Source organism: Danio rerio, chromosome 4, assembly GCF_049306965.1.
Source record: "Danio rerio strain Tuebingen ecotype United States chromosome 4, GRCz12tu, whole genome shotgun sequence".
In the NCBI taxonomy this organism is placed as follows: Eukaryota; Metazoa; Chordata; class Actinopteri; order Cypriniformes; family Danionidae; genus Danio; species Danio rerio.
In genome coordinates this window covers 33,001,896-33,018,465 of record NC_133179.1, presented here as the reverse complement: position 1 = coordinate 33,018,465, position 16,570 = coordinate 33,001,896, and the positions used below count along the sequence as shown (strand labels likewise).

The 16,570-nt window shown below is 34.9% G+C and overlaps 1 long non-coding RNA gene across 3 annotated transcripts; it reads right to left on the bottom strand.

Annotated features, from left to right (window-relative positions):
* Nucleotides 1-3,203: 3,203 nt before the first annotated feature.
* LOC137491297 (uncharacterized) lies at nucleotides 3,204-8,358 on the bottom strand. Of its 3 annotated transcripts, none has more exons than XR_012402297.1 (5): nucleotides 7,868-8,358; nucleotides 6,795-6,875; nucleotides 6,376-6,439; nucleotides 5,972-6,098; nucleotides 3,204-5,013 (listed from the first exon to the last, which is right to left on the bottom strand). It is a non-coding gene; the product is annotated as an uncharacterized lncRNA (long non-coding RNA). The 3 variants fall into 3 exon arrangements; XR_011011256.2 differs by having other exon boundaries at nucleotides 7,158-7,898; XR_012402298.1 differs by lacking the exon at nucleotides 7,868-8,358 and adding an exon at nucleotides 6,629-6,666 and having other exon boundaries at nucleotides 6,795-6,857.
* Nucleotides 8,359-16,570: the final 8,212 nt, after the last annotated feature.

Sequence of the window (16,570 nt, the reverse complement as noted above, 5' to 3'; positions counted from 1 at the left end):
ATAAGATAGATATAATTGATAGATTAAACTGAAAGAGGGTATAAAATTAACTAAATGTAAATACAGTATGAGTGAGAATGTTACTTAAAACGTATAGAATGAAGTATTGAGGATTTGTTCTTAAAGGAAGTGATCTCACATCATAGTTTGGTGATTGTGACTGTTCTTTCCTTTTGGGGAGGTGTGACAAATCCTAAAACAAGGTAATACATCAGTTCATAAAAATCAGAAGAACAGTCTGTGGTGATCATTAGTAGACATTTCTTACTAAGAGTTGAAAGACATTTAAATATATATTTTTACCTGTTTTTGTGTGGATAGTGACTCTCTTGTAAACTCTGGTTGTAACAGTATATTCTAAAAGATGGGATAGCATTATTCAGTGAGAGAAAAACAAACAAAAACAAAACAAGCCTATATCAATAGATTCATATAATTTATTCCAAAAGGTCTACCTCAAGGACTGTTTCTGTTAGGGTGGATTCTACATTTGGTGAGTGACGAGCATTATTCTAAGACAGGGAAAAAACAAACATAGTCAATTTAAAGGTAGATAAAAATTATTTGCTTTTTAAAAGCTGAGAAATCATTCAATATAAATCATTCAATGTAATAAAACAATCTATGTTACATCAGTTTACAACATCCCAAAATATTTTACAACATAGCCGCTTTTTTCCTTTGTAAGTGTCTGTTTAATTTTCTTATTTGGACTTACATCACTGGAGTGATTCTTGAAAGTTTCCCTTTCTGTGTCATGTAGATACTTTTCGATTTTCCTGTATGGTTCTAATTACAACATTATATGAGACACAGCTTCACAACTTTAGATTATTTTACCATGTAGTCTAGATCAGTGTTCTTTACCAGGGTCAGAAATTGACTTTTCCATTTGAATGGAAAATGTGCCACTTAAATTAATTATCTAGGCCAATTTTGTACATTTTTTAAATCCAATTTCAAAAAAACAATTTAGTAATTCCACCTATATCATATAATGTAAAATGCTAGAATTTAAACAGTATGTTGCTAAATGTAACAGTTTAACGTGTTCTGATTGTTTGAAATTCAATCAGAACACGTTAAACTTACATTTAGCAACATACTGTTTTTAAAGCTGTATATTAATTGATAAAGAAACTAATACAAGTATGTAGGCCTATTCTGCTTAAATATTAAAGTCATTGTCATTAATTTGTTGCTGTTGATATTGTAAAATTAATATTGATTTAATAGAAGACATATTTGATGATTTAACATTGTACATCCAAATTTGTTTACAATTTTATAGTACTCTATTTTCATATTTTTAAGGTTTGTAATTATATCTATGTTTGTCTCTATTTTTATATTTCTGTTGATCCCTTACATTTTTTTTTATTGTTAAAATCAATATAGGAAAAAGAAAAGAAAGAGTGAACATGTATGCACACATTTCCTCCACCACTAAATGATCCAAATGCTTCAGATTTGTTTAATTTATAATAGTAACAAAACGTGTGCTTGGTAAGAAAGTTCAACACTATAATTGTAAATTTTTATAAATTTTCAGTTTTATTTTAATTGCAACAATTGTAAAATATACTATTTAATTGTGCATGGCCCATTTGTCTTGTTTTTGTGGAGCATCTTTGTTGATGTGATATATATATATATATATATATATATATATATATATATATATATATATATATATATATATATATATATATATATATATATATACATATAAGGCTTTACATTAACACCTGCCAACCCGCCAAATGCGGGTAGATTTCAGCTTTGGCGGGATAGACAGCCGCTTCCACTTGCCACTTTGGCAGGTTGGAAATAATTTTTACATTGCAGTTTCTTAAAGCAGGGTCCGACAACAAGGATGGCCCAAAATGCGTGCAAATTTGATCTTAGAACCGAGAAGCAGCACAACTGACAAAAATAACTGTTTGCACGAGCAAAAGCAGATGAATACCTTATGAGAGGATGATTACTCGCGCGCGCAGGTGATGTGATGCGCGCAACTGTTAAAAAGTGCGCAAGCGCTCCCGTTTACTTGCGCGAAACAGCCGTGTGTAGAGGAATGCACATGGTGCGATTCTATTTGAAATAGCCTAGAAAAAAGCGATGCTCGTGCAAGCATCAAACCTTTTGTAAGCAGCAGCAGTCACTGCTTTCGTTTGAATTATTCTCGGGAACGTGATCATCCTTTCATTATCACTCGTGGTATGCTTCACCTGCTTATTTTGTTAATATAGTTTAATCATCATCCTGTGCAATAACATTGCTTTAATATGAGATTAACTTCCCATTTATGTGTAGGAACCGCTGGACCGTTAGCCAGGACAGATATATGGATATTTTAGATACAATAGATCTTTTTAAATGTCAATTTAAAAAAAAAAGTTTTGTCGATTAAAAAGTGCATGTATACAGCTGTTTGCTTGTTTTGACACATTTAAAATGTGTGGCTAAGAATTAATTTTTTATTTTTTGGTGTGGTCAGAGATTAATTTGGCAAATCCCAAATGTTGAGCCCTACAAAAAGTCATGTGAAATAAAAACCAATTGCAATGCGACACAATTCGCTCATGCACAGTGAGCAAGCTCATACACAACATGCACAAACAGTGAAATAAATAATGAGGCATGCGGACAACAAAAGATCTAAATCAAGTAATTTTAGCATGTCAAAGTCACATTTATTAAAATATATTTTCCAAACAGCAAAATTGTGGCTAGTTAAAATGGCAAGTGACTAGTAATGTTGGAAATCTGCCAGCCACAGTGATCTAAAAAGTTATATGAAGCTACCCAGCCGGCATTTCAACGGTGATTCAACGTTGAATCAACGTCAGGTCTATGGTTGGATCAACGTTGAATTACCTTTCGATTTTGCAAATTGGATCAACGTTTATATAGTGACGTTGTTTCACCGTCGGACCACCACCGGTGATTCACCGTTGAAATCACAACGTTGTTTCACTCTTACCTTCTTCATGGGTGAATTGTGGTCGTTTTGTAGACGTTGAATGAAGGTTGAATTACCTTTCGATTTTGCAAATTGGATCAACGTTGATACCGTGACGTTGTTTCACCGTCATACATTTCAACGTAAGTTAAATAGAAATTACATACAACGCAAAGTCCATAAATATAGCAAACAAATTTTTACTAACAAAAAATACACGACACAAATACACAACTTAGTCTGTGTATCAATTTATTTAATACACACCTCATTTCATTTATTCTAAATATACAGCAACATTTACAGCATACATAGTTCATTAAAACCATGCAGGTTACTATACATGCTGTACACTCAAATACAGAAAAAAGGCATACAATTAAATAGTCACTTTTTAATTAGGTTTCATGAATTAAAGTTAATGTTTACTAACATGAACAAAGAACAAATACTTGTACAGCATTTATTAATCATTTAATTAATTGAAATATGTCCCGATGCTATTAAAATCAAAATGTATGCTTGTTAACATTAATGCACTGAGCTGACATGAACTGTACTTTCTTTATATGAAAGATGCTTCATTGCTCTTTGTTCATGTTAGTAAATACATTAACACTTACTAATACAACCTTATTGTAAAGTGTTACCGTCTTCAGAAAGACAGATACTAACTAAATTAAACTAAGTAACTAAACTACGCTTCAACCATCACAGTCTCCAAAATACAATTCTGTTTACAAAGTTTACAAAATACCCATTTTTAAAGTGGCTGCAGTAAAAAAATAAAATAAAAAACATCACTCACAACTAAGAATCACAAGTGAAATACATTACATCTGTTTGAGGTTTTATAGGTTGAGAGAAACACTTGAGGTAAAAGATGGCACTGGGGACAAAAAAATCAAGTGTAAAACACTAAAACATCTATATCAGTCTAGCACTTAAATACATATTTATTTCTCAAACACCAGGTGAGTTTCCTACAAAATCAATGATGAGGTTTGCTATTCCAATTCATTGTAAATGAATGGCTTCACTTTCACAATAGTGAAAACTCATGCTATAATCTAAACCTGACATTACTGCTTCACTTTGCAGGTCTGCATGCTAAATATTTATTTATTTATTTTTTTTGTATAAAGTAAATCTATTGTGTTTAGCATTACTGCAGCAAAACTGAGCACCTGTGACAGTGGAACATAGACAAATATTTCAGTAAATCATCAAGAAAATGTGTAGAATATATGGTTTGATTCTCTCTCACAAACACAACAGTAAAAGCAATTTGTTATTCCATTATTATTATTAGTATCATAAAAATTGCATGTTCACATGGGTCTTATAATAATGGCTCACATTTGTGAATGTAGGACCACTATTTCACTATTACATGTCACATTAAGTGTTCATATAGGTTCTGTTATTAATTACTTGTGTCATCCCAGAGACTTGTTAATCTTCAGAACACAAACTAAAATATTTTAGATTAAATGCTCCTCATCCTCTACAGACAGCAATGGTCCCAAGATGGTCATTGTCAAGATAAGGCACAAAACACATTGTCAAAACGTTCCATGTGACTTCAGTGATTTCAACTGTGAACATACCAAGCTCCAACAACACTTTAGTGAGGCAAAACAAAACAGTAAATACAAATGTGTTTGCGTATATCTCTCCCCCATCAGATCAGCGTGTGTGTTTACTACGAGTAGTATGCACACACCATGACCTGTTGTGGCAAAGGCAAACAAGTTATTTTTACAGTACTTACTGTGATTTAACCTTTATGACAAATGTACTGGACCTGTTACTATACCTGATATATCACTATCTTTTATGAACACAAATTTCACTGTAACGGGTGCTGTTGTTTTGCTCCAGTTACACCTTTAGAGAACACCATACTAGTCAGACATCCATACAAAAGCAGAGAGTTTGGTCTTGTGTAGCAGAACTGCAATAGATGTCTGTCTGTCTGTCTAGGCTGACACTGGTTTAGGCCATCAGTATGTCCTTGATGCCCTCAAATGGAGCTTCCAGAAAACCTGCAATAAATGAAATACGAGGTTACAACTAAGTTGGTATCAGCTATTATACAAAGTGAAATTCAAATATTTATTTTTATTGAATCCAAATTTGTCCTATAATATCGCCACACTCAATAATTTTGACTCATACATCTGAATATTCCTAACTAAGAGAAGTGAAGAATTAGGTGTGATGTCGTCAGGAAGCCCTTCGCCACCACCGGTGCCAGCATTTCCAGAATTCAAATTTCAGATTCTCGAAAAATTTTTTTTTTTTTCTTTTTTTTAACAAAGGCTGCAGTAAAGAATCATGAAACATTCAACACATCTAATAATTACAAGTTGTTGTAAACCATTACATGTACTGTAAAAGCTGTTTAAAGCTTTTTAGACATGGTTGAGAAAAACTCTAGAAGGAGTAGCACTTCTGTAAAAGTCTGCATGTAGGACAGAGAATAAAAGGGATAGTTAAAAATTTGTATTCTGTCGTCATTTACTGACCACGTTGAACACAAAAGAAGATATTTTGAAGAAAGCTGCAAATCTATTTAACCATTGACTTCTATAGTATTTTTTTCTACTATGGAGGTCAATGTTTACAGGTTTTTAGTTTTTTTCAGAATAGCCTCTTTTGTGTTCAACAAAATAAACTCATAATGGTTTTAAACCATTTGGGGAGTAAAATGTGAGTAAATTTTCATTCTTGGGTGAACTATCCCTTTCAGTTGGAAAACACCAGAATTCTTAAGTAGACCCTTTTCGCAAGACAGATGATGCATTTCATTTGTCATCTTAATCCTCAAGTTTTTAATATTTAGATTTATTTAAATAGCATGTTTATTTATTTGTTTTAATGACATTTAATAAAACAACTTCTCAATGACATCACATGTACTGGACCTGCTACACATGTATCACTATTTTTTTGAATACAAATTTCACTGTAACGGGTGCTGTTGTTTTGCTCCAGTAATACCTTTAGAGAACACAGTAGCAGTCAAGACATCCATACAAAAGCCTTGGCGTGGAGTAGCAGAACTGCAGTCTGTCCAGGCTGACACAGGTTTAGGCCATCTGCGTGTTCTTGATGCCCTCAACTGGACCTTCCAGAAAACTCAGAAAGTTAAAACCCATTACACCTTTTATCTGCTACTATACAAAGTATAATTTAAGCATTAATTTCTCACTAAATACATATTTGTTCCCCAATACTGTCACATATATAACATCACAACATGATTTCACAATAATAATATCAATATAACAATATAATATCACAACATAGCCTAACAATCAATAAACAAACAGATTAGAAAGAGAATATCACCAACCAAAGCACCAAGAAGATTTAACAGATAGTTAAAGGTAAAGTAAACTTACATGGACAAAGCCTTTTCCATTCAATGCTGTGCAAGTTAGTGCGTCTCTGGAGTAAGTTACATGTCTAAAAGCAAAAACAACAACAGTGAAACGACAGCAGTTAACTTTGTAATAATAACACTAATAATACAGCGTTTAAAATGGATATTGTTTTATAACGTTGCTCAGTAACTTTAAACTGCGTTTGGAGTTTATCGCTTTGAATTTGCCATAAAAACGCTCATTTAGACTAACGTTAAACATGTGACATTACCTCGAGGTTAGCTGCGCGTCACCGGAGCGCAAACAAGACTAAAAACAAATTGGAAAGTTTTAAATGCTTCAAAATTCGAAACACTACACCTCAAAAGTCACGTTTAAGATACACTGACAAAATCGGGGGGTAAATAAAACGTTAAAGCATCTAAAAACACGCTTACCTCGGAATTCTGCTGCACTGCAGGTCAGGTGTTCGTAATTAAGTGAAGTGAAGCGCTGCGCGTGGCCGCGTGCGCGGAGTCCTCCAATACCATGGTAACCAAACATGTTGAATGTTGGGTGAAGCCATGACGTTAATTCAACATACAGATCATGATAAAAAAATGTCAACTTTGATTTGTACAAGGATTTCTGTAACTTTTTTCAACCATTTATCATTCAACATTGTTTCAACATTAAAGCAACAACTGACATATTTTCAACCACATTTCAACGTTGAAGCCTTGTCATGTGCAGGCTGTTTTTCAACCATTCAACATTAAACGTTCTATCAACATTATTTCAACGTTCAAAACACAACTGACCTTATTTCAACCATATTTCAATGTTGAAGGTCGGTCGTGTGCCGGCTGGGTATAGTTATATTAGGTTAATAAGCCCTGAATATATATATATAAGTTTACAGCCAACAACACCACACCTATGAAGATGCTAAGAAATTACAGACCTAAACAAGTGCTGGAAAACCAGGGCAACTACCCAGCAGAGTCTCATGTCATCATTTTCGAAAGCCGTGCCTTACGAGAAAAAAACCCCGAAAAAAGACGAAAGATATGTCTGACCACACAATCTCAATCACATCCCAATGAACACTTGAAGCTTGCTCTACAGGCTGCATTAAGGATATTTACACTACAACATTTACACTAATAAAAATATTATAATAAAGTAGCAAATTCAAACTAAGTATCAAACAAAATTTGTTAAACTTTCACTTAAGCTTTTAACAATACATTTTCTTTAGTGTTTGCAAAATGTAAGTCGGTTGACATCTTCCCTATCCACCTAACTCTGAGAAAAGAGTAAACTTGAGATATAGGATAGCTCAATATTGTCGGGAAAGAGCAAGCCAAAAAATAACATCAATCTAAATAAAAATAAACAAAACTCGCTAAATTTCTCAAAGTGGGCAAAAGTAAAGCAAAATAATTTTACCCAAACGAAAGTTAAGCAAAAACAACGAAAATCATCATCATGTGGGCAAAATACACCAAAAACGAGATCTCCGCCTTGCCTCCGAAACACGGCCAGCTGCAGACTGCAGTGAATGAGCATTCGCTTGCACCGCGTGCTGTTGGAATGATTCTCCTTGCAGGGCGCTGCAGTCATGAAAATAGGCGATCTTGTTTCTCCCAGGACGATGGCAGATTTTTCTCTGACTCCTCTAGCTGAAACTTTAAACAGTGACACTCTTAAACTTCCTTCATTATTGGGCATCTTATATCTTCCCATTCTGCAAAGCCCACTCTCTGCTTTTTCGCTGATCCACTGCCATGTCCCGCTATCAGTGTTGGGGAGTAACTAGTTACATGTAACACCGTTACGTAATTTAATTACAAAATAAAAGTAACAGTAGTTACAGTTACTAAGAAAAATATGTAATTAAATTACAGTTACTTTTAAAAATGTTAAAGATTACAAATGGGGTTACATATAATATTTTTCTTTAAAACTCTGTGATATGTTGAATAATATTAATCTATTGCTTTGCCTGTTTTTGACATTGCACGATGGCTTCTGCTAAGGCCATTTATTCAAGCGCTGATGCTTTTGATTTGCGGCGCAACCACGGAAGTAAATCCCGGGGGGAACATGTTCATTGTCCTCCTCACCAAATAAAATATATAAATATATATAAAAACGCACTCTCTATTGTGAAAAATATATGTGTGTATACCTAAAATAATTGTCTTAGTAGGGAAAAAAACCCCTGAATTTATTATTTAAAATGCATTTAGAAAGAGCTTCAACCCCGCTTCCTCATAGTGGTTTGATCCACTGCCGGCAGAGTCTCACCTACTTCTCACGCAGCCCATACACAGACAGACGTTAGGTGTGTGGCTACAGGTCAATGTTGAATTTGAGTAAGTATGGTATATAAATCACATTAAATAAAGCGATTCTCTTCAATTTAGTTAATGCAGAATCATTTATAAATTAATTGCGGCAAAAATGCAGATTACCGATGTCCATTAATCTGCTGTATTAGCGGTTAAAATGACTCATGTACTTAACGTATGCTTGTTTACGTTAGCTTGTTGCATACGTTAGTGCACTGACTAGGAATAATACACCAAAGCCGTTTATCATGCATTGTTTCATTTGTGACGACTTGGCATAATGTTAACTTTAAATTAACGGCTATAATTAGCATATTGTTTAGCTGTGGATTTGCTAAATGAGCACTATGCTACGTCCAAACTAGCCCCACTGTATTTTTTGTATAATCAAGTTCAATTCTGTTCTTAAGTGACTAAAGTAATTTAAAATATAAAATGTCCTTGTTTTTATTGTTGTGATGATTTTATGATGATGCATTGCAGTAACATGGACTACTAGATAAAATGATTGAGGTGGTTTTATATTCGCACATTCATTCAGTGACCGTTCCATACATTGTTTACCATGGTACTTTGAATATTCAAACTGAAATCTCATGTAAGTATGACTTCAAAACAACATTAATAATATTAATACATTTTATTTGTATAGCACTTTTCCTACATACATGGAATTTTAAAAAGGTGCGTCTTAACAAGCATTTTAAAAACATAAATTCTGGGGGATTCTTTCACTTCATTTGGGAAGATTTCCAAGATTTTGCAGCATAGTGAGTAAAACAAGTGCCACCAGATAGCATAAGAGTGAAATTCTAAAAGTCGTGCGCTAGAAGAGCGTAGCAAACGGTTTGGATTATATTTTGGTAAGCAGTCAGAAAAGTAAGAAGGTGTCATGTTGTGTAGTGCCTTATAAACTAATAAAAAAATCCTAAAATTTATTCTATTAAGGCTGTTGTGATATGTACTCGTGTCTTCAATTTAATTAAATCTCTCGCTGCTGTATCAATTGCAACGTCTTTATAGAACCTTTAGGTTAACAAATATAATATTAGCACTATTAATTGACAGTGAAAAATGCTGTACTTTGATGGTTGTTGGCTGCTAATATAATTTTACTATTTAGAATTTCTAATGAATACTCTTATGAGGTTATATTATTAATGAGAGACTGGATGTGTGAAAATAAAACCAACTTTACCTCAATGATAAAATGACAGAGAAAAGGAAAATGGACATAAGATTATTTTCAGTGCACCTAAACGACAAGTACAAAAAGTTCACATATTAAGCAATTTGGCTTTCAGAATGAGTGCTTATGAAAATACTAATGTCACATTATCAATCACAGGCAGAGGAGAAAGAACTGATTGAGGATCAGGCAGAGCAGGGTCAGTCAGATGTACAGTGTCAGGTAAGGGTGTTGTGCTTTACTGAAGGGATAATGACAGTTCTTTTAGGGGTGAACAATTTTTAAAAATGTTTTCTGAGTTGTGGCTGTTTAGCAGATGAACCTCACGGGCTCACCAATTTACAATATGATCTCTCAATTTAACAAGTGTAATGTTTATTTATTCTGCTTCAGGAGTCAGTCTGTTGACTGTAAACAACACAACAAACAATGCAATAAATAGTTTTACAGAAAAAATTGCTTTGTCGTTGAACCTGAGAAAAACTTTGAAAATAACCAATTTAGTCATAATGCTGTAATATGAACAATAAAACCATTTTTAACTGTGGGGACATATCTTTATAAGTACAATTCAGCTGTATTATTTGTGTCCCCTTCAAAAAATCTTTTAAAATTGCTCATAAGAAATTTTATATTTATTGTCCTACTGTTAAATCAAATTAATGGTCATGGGCGCACCATGTCTAATCCTCTTTGCCATTGAAAAGCATGAGGAAGCATCTGCAGGTATGTAAGCTAGCGTTTATTTGTTTTATAAAAGCAGATGTTTTTGTCGTTATCGTGAGTGTACAGAAATAAAAACACACTCTTTCATTCCTCATGATATATTATGACCTACAAAGTTATCGATTTGTGAATTTCAGGGCACCAGCAGACTCCTCTGGCCAAAGTGATGTTATCACATTAACAGTGTAGCTAGCTTAACTACATTTCTCAGTAGTGTGATGGTAGCGTCGCTAAAAAATCAAATAGCTTTTCACAGTGGCGAAGCTATTTTATTAGTGAAGTAGCGCAGTAGTGTCCACACAAGCTACATGTACCGATCATTGATCAATATTGTTTAAAATGTGTAACACCTGGTTTTATTGGATTTTTTTGTTTTTGCTGTTATGTACTATAATTTATTCCTGTATGGTACAGCATATTATTTACAGTAAATAATTTAAATGAACAGTTCTGCCTCATATGTATCATTGGCAGTTTTATTGATCACTAAGATGCGATTGATTTGGATTTAAGTGGCTTCGATTTTAAAAATGTGCAAAAATTAGATGTATTTTTTTATTGCAAATGCCACATAAATCACCTGCACAACTAAATAAAATTTTGATTTTGTAACAACAGTAAATATGTTTTTGTGATAAGGTCTGGTTTTGTGGTGGCTCTACTTTAAATTTAAATAAATTTAATTAATTTTATTTAAGTGATGAAAGCTTTTGAGATTCTAACAGTAAACAGAGCTACTGTAAGCTCACTCCTGCTCTGTATAAATGCTTGAAAATTATTTAGTTGAAAATGTTTATTAGAAACTTAAAAGTAATCAAAAAGTAATCAAATGTAATTAGTTACTTTACTTTTATAAAGTAATCGAAAATTACAGTAACTTATTACATTTTAACTAGGGTAATTTGTAATCTGTAATCTATTACATTTTCAAAGTAACCTTCCCAACACTGCCCGCTATACACCCGCAACCGACCTGCAATTAGCTAATTATATGTATTTTTTATTACCCGACCTGTGGTTTATCCGCAGCGCCCGCAGATACAACCGCCATAACGCATCACTAACGGGAGGCAAAAATATAACCTTTACGGCTACAACCATAGTTTCAGACAAAACTGCAATGTATTTTACTGGTGAATATGTCATGCAAAAACACATTACAAACACAGTATATGTATATTTTTTTCATTATTTAAACGGAAACCTATCTAAATGAAACCTTAAACAAAAATGAGCATCATCTGTGTCTTCACAGAGATTAAGCTTCTCATCGAGAATGTGGACATTATGCTGTTCTTGAAGAAGAACTTAAAACTTAATTAAATATTCTAAATGTCCTTAGAGAGGACAAGTCGGTTTATCTTTCACTAGTCTACATTGCAGTTATTTATTTAACTTTATTTTACTTAGTTAAGATATCTGCACTAAAGATAATAGTTTTTTTCTGATTAGTCTATATTGGAGGTATTTATTTAATTGTTGATGTTTACTCAGGTATCCTGACTGTACAATAATGTGAAAACCGAAAATTCTTTGACCATTAACTCACCTTTACTTGTTTAAACAGGGTTTTTTTTCTGATGTTGAACAATAATATCCAATAACTTGTAATGTCTTTGGTTGTTGAAAACTTGAACAGTAAATGCTGAATTAAGATTATTCTTTTGTTTATTATTTTATTATTCATATTGTCAGACAGCTAAAAAAATTCACTATATGTGTTAAATCAGCTGCACAAAGCGATTGGCATACTGAAAGTCTTGTAAAATTGATAGATATAAAGATTTTACGTTTATCGTGATAAATATCGATATCGACTGATATGAAAAAAACTATTGATATTTTTTTTTGCCATATCACCCAGCTCTACTATACAGTAAAGAGAGCAACATCAACTGCATTACAAGTTCAAAACAACAACAACACCTACTACCGTTTAAACCATTGTACCAGAGTTCCTAAGCTAAGAAACAGTCAAAAATTTTTTTTTTTAGCAATCTAGCACAGGAAGTACATGAGCAGCATAAAACAAGTAATGACTCTCTTGGATTTCATCATGGACAACATGAACTGGTTGGAGGAGAAACTGTGGACCTGTCGGTTTATGTAAAATCGCTGGCCTCTGGGGAACAACAGGAGGACCCTACTATGGAAGGAAATCATGCTACTGTTAATGATCATACATATGTGAACATGAGTAAAGAGTTAATCTTTCCCCAGATGAAGGACAATCGGATAATAGAATGGAATGAGACCTATAAACAATCGACTTCTCAGCCTTACTGGAAAAGGGAAAAGCTGACCGATAAGCTGAAGGGGACTACTGCTGCATTAATATTACTAAAATTAACCTCCAGAGGTGGATAGTAGTCAAGGAAAATGCTGGACAAGACAAAATTTTGAGTAACTGGTTTGCCTCCATATTTGGATCTTGGGGACAATGGTTGTCAAAGTTGGCGTATTTGGAGGATACCATACTTGTTTTTGCTTAACTTTTTTGCTGTGTTGTGTCATTCATCAGATCAATGCTAGCCAGTGCTGCTGCCACACACATGGTTACTGTGCAAGCCCACCTCAACAGTGACTATGGCTATAAAAATATGCTTCCAAAATCCTCAGATTGGTCTGTTTATGAGAACGTTACCCCAAACTTTGGTTAGATGAGTATCAAACCATTTTTTTCTTTTGTTTTTGAGTGTGCCGTAATTCTTGTTTTTATGTTATTCCTGTTTTGTGGAAAAGAGATAGTCTATGACATGTATTTTATTTTCTTTGCTTTTCAAGCGTAGACAGACCATTGGAATAATGAATAGTGTAGGCAGGTAGTTAGAGGGTATTTTGTTTTTTATTTTGGCACTTAAGACTCTTTTACATATAAATGGCAAAATTATTCCTATACAATGCAAGTAATCTTATGTCGTTTTCTATTTTCTTGTTCTATTTTTCCTCTCTTGTTCTTTGTTATCAGAATGACACGAATGAAAAGAGGGTTTCAAGCAGGTCATTATCTGTGCTACGAGACAGAAGTGCAAACAGAAGGACCTGAAATTAAGGATATTAACCCTATAATCTACAATATTATCTTTTAATACTATATTGGATATGTTTCTGGGTATGAAATGGACATTTATCGAAGCTGCAGGGATCACACACTCACAGGGAAAGACGACTTGAACTGAGTGCTTAATGGAATCAACGGTCATCTCAAAGTTGGCGAATGCTGTAAGAGAAGGCTCTACTGGTGGTTTAAAAGCCTGCTGCTCGCTCCAACACCAGACAGTACTTAGTAGTACCCCTGGCAACGTGGGATCAATCATCTTAAGACCAGGAGACAGTATCGTTTACTCCTTTCTAGTCAAATAAAGGGGGAGATGTTTGGTACCGCCTCTCCCCTGGAGTGCAACATAGGGATGTTGACATTTGGTAAAGACTGTGAAAGGCAACTTTTTGTTGCATTAGTGAGGTTAATTGTACTGATATGTTGGTACCTTATGCTGCATTCCGGTTGAGGGTTAGGAAAGAGACTTTCTTCTGATATAGTCCCTCTAATTTATACTGATTTATACTTCTGCGTCAAGCCCACGTGTATGCTACGCCGCTGACGCATAGCCCTACGCCGTGGCCGTCGATGTCGCTGACGTGCACCACTCAAAAAATGTAACTACATGTCGCAACGACGCGTAGCGCAAGCTCTGTGATTGGTCGGCTTGGTGGCGCTGACCAGTCTGGTCGGGACTGAGAGCCGTGCGAGCCCAATAGAGCGATTGTTTACAAGTTGAGGGACCTTGAGGGAGCTCCAGAAAAAAGTTTTGTTTTGTGTTTACCTCATAGTAAAGTTGTTGCACGTCCACCGGTTTCTGCTTCAAAAAGAGCGAGTTTGAGTCACTTGTACATTCAGGAAGTGTTCAGGAAAAACAAAGCACCAGCGAAGAAACTCGACACAGAGGAACATTTACACCTCACTGCCAACTAGCATTTTGGAAGTGTTAATGCAGACCAACAGAGACAGCGCGCAGAAGTATAAAGGCTGATTTATACTTCTGCGTCAAACACCGGCGTATGCTACGGCGCTGATGCATAGCCCTTCGCCGTGGCCGTCGCTGTCACTTACGTGCACCTCTCAAAAAATGTAACTACACGTCGCAACGACGCGTAGCGCAAGTTCTGTAATTGGTCGGCTTGGTATCACTGACGAGTCGGGGCGGGACCGATAGCCGTGCGAATGGCGTGAACCCAATGAAGCGATTGTTTACAAGTGTGGAGTCCCGTGAAGAAGCTCCGGATGGAAAGTTTTGTTTTGTGTTTACCTCATATTTAAAGTTGCTGCACGTCCCTCGCGAGTTTGAGCCACTTGTACATCCCGGAAGTGTTCAGGAAAAGCAAAATTGCAGCAAAGAAACTCGACACAGAGGTAGATTTACACCTCACTGCCAACTAGTTTTTCGGAAGTGTTAATGCAGACCAACAGACACAGCGTGCAAAGGTATAAATGCACAGCCACGCGCGTTGCATGCGCCGGTCACTTAACACTTCCTGGTTGTACAAGTGACTTAAACTCGCTTATTTTGAGGCGGGAACTGACAGACGTGCAACAACTTTAACTATGAGGTAAACACAAAACAAAACTTTCCATCCGGAGCTCCTTCACGGGACTCCACACTTGTAAACAATCGCTCGCGCCATTCGCGCGGCTCTCGGTCCCGCCCAAACTCGTCAACGCTACCAAACCGACCAATCACAAAGCTTGCGCTACACATCGCACGTCAGTGACGCCGACGGCCACGGCGAAGGGCTATGCGTCAGCACCGAAGCATACGCCGGCGTTTGAAGCAGAAGTATAAATCAGCCTTTAAATGCACCGCTACGCGTTGAATATTTAGCAGACCAGAATATTTTTTCCCCGACAATTTACAATCACTTGTCCAACAGTCTTTAATTAAATCATAAGGTATGAACTCTTATTTTATAAACATACAAGGGCAATTATTGTTTACTTGCTCTGTGCGCTGCTCCAGATAGCCAAACAAGCTACATCATCCTTTACCTTAGGTTCTTCGCAACAAAATTAGTCTATTTTCAGCTTTTTCTGTTCTTGTGTGAATAAGTAATCCCCTGCTATGTCCTGTAAGTGCCAAATGCAACAAATTTGGGTCATGAAATTCCAAAATTCAAGAAAATCCGATAACGTATTTACAAAATAACATTTTTTTTACTAGTCATTTTTCAAAATCTTTTGTTAGACTTTGCACATTACTTTAGTAAAACTTTTTTTTACACACACACACACACACACACACACACACACACACACACACACACACACACACACACACACACACACACACATATACATATATATATATATATATATATACATATATATACATATATATATATATATATATATATATATATATATATATATATATATTATTGCAGTTTATATATATTTGTACATTATTTTACATTTAAAGTGTGAAGGCCAATTGGTCATTGAAAAATAAAATGGAAAAAAGTACTACTGTGCCACTTGCTTTTTTTGATATAGTGTTATGATTTTGATGTGGATATGAATAAGTAAAATTATGATTTTTGTGATAATAACCCTTGTAATATATTGTTTTTCACTTTTGACAGGTAGGAAACTCGTGTTGTTTTTTCCCACCCTTCGGTTGAACTAAAATGATTCTTGCAGACTACATGATTAAGACAAAATTATATTTTCTCGTGCGTCCTGACATATGCTGGTAACAAACAAAAACTGTCTTTAGTTTGATAGAGCACACAGGGCCTGAGTTATGCACTAAGGCTGGCTTTAAAACAAAAAAAAAAAACCAAAGCTGTTTGTGTTGAGGTGGTTCATCATAGGACAGACAACATATATAATAATAGTTAGCATTTAACAGCAGTGTTGTTGGCATGTTACCTTCCAGTTGGAATAGAATAACTCTTGAATGCATTA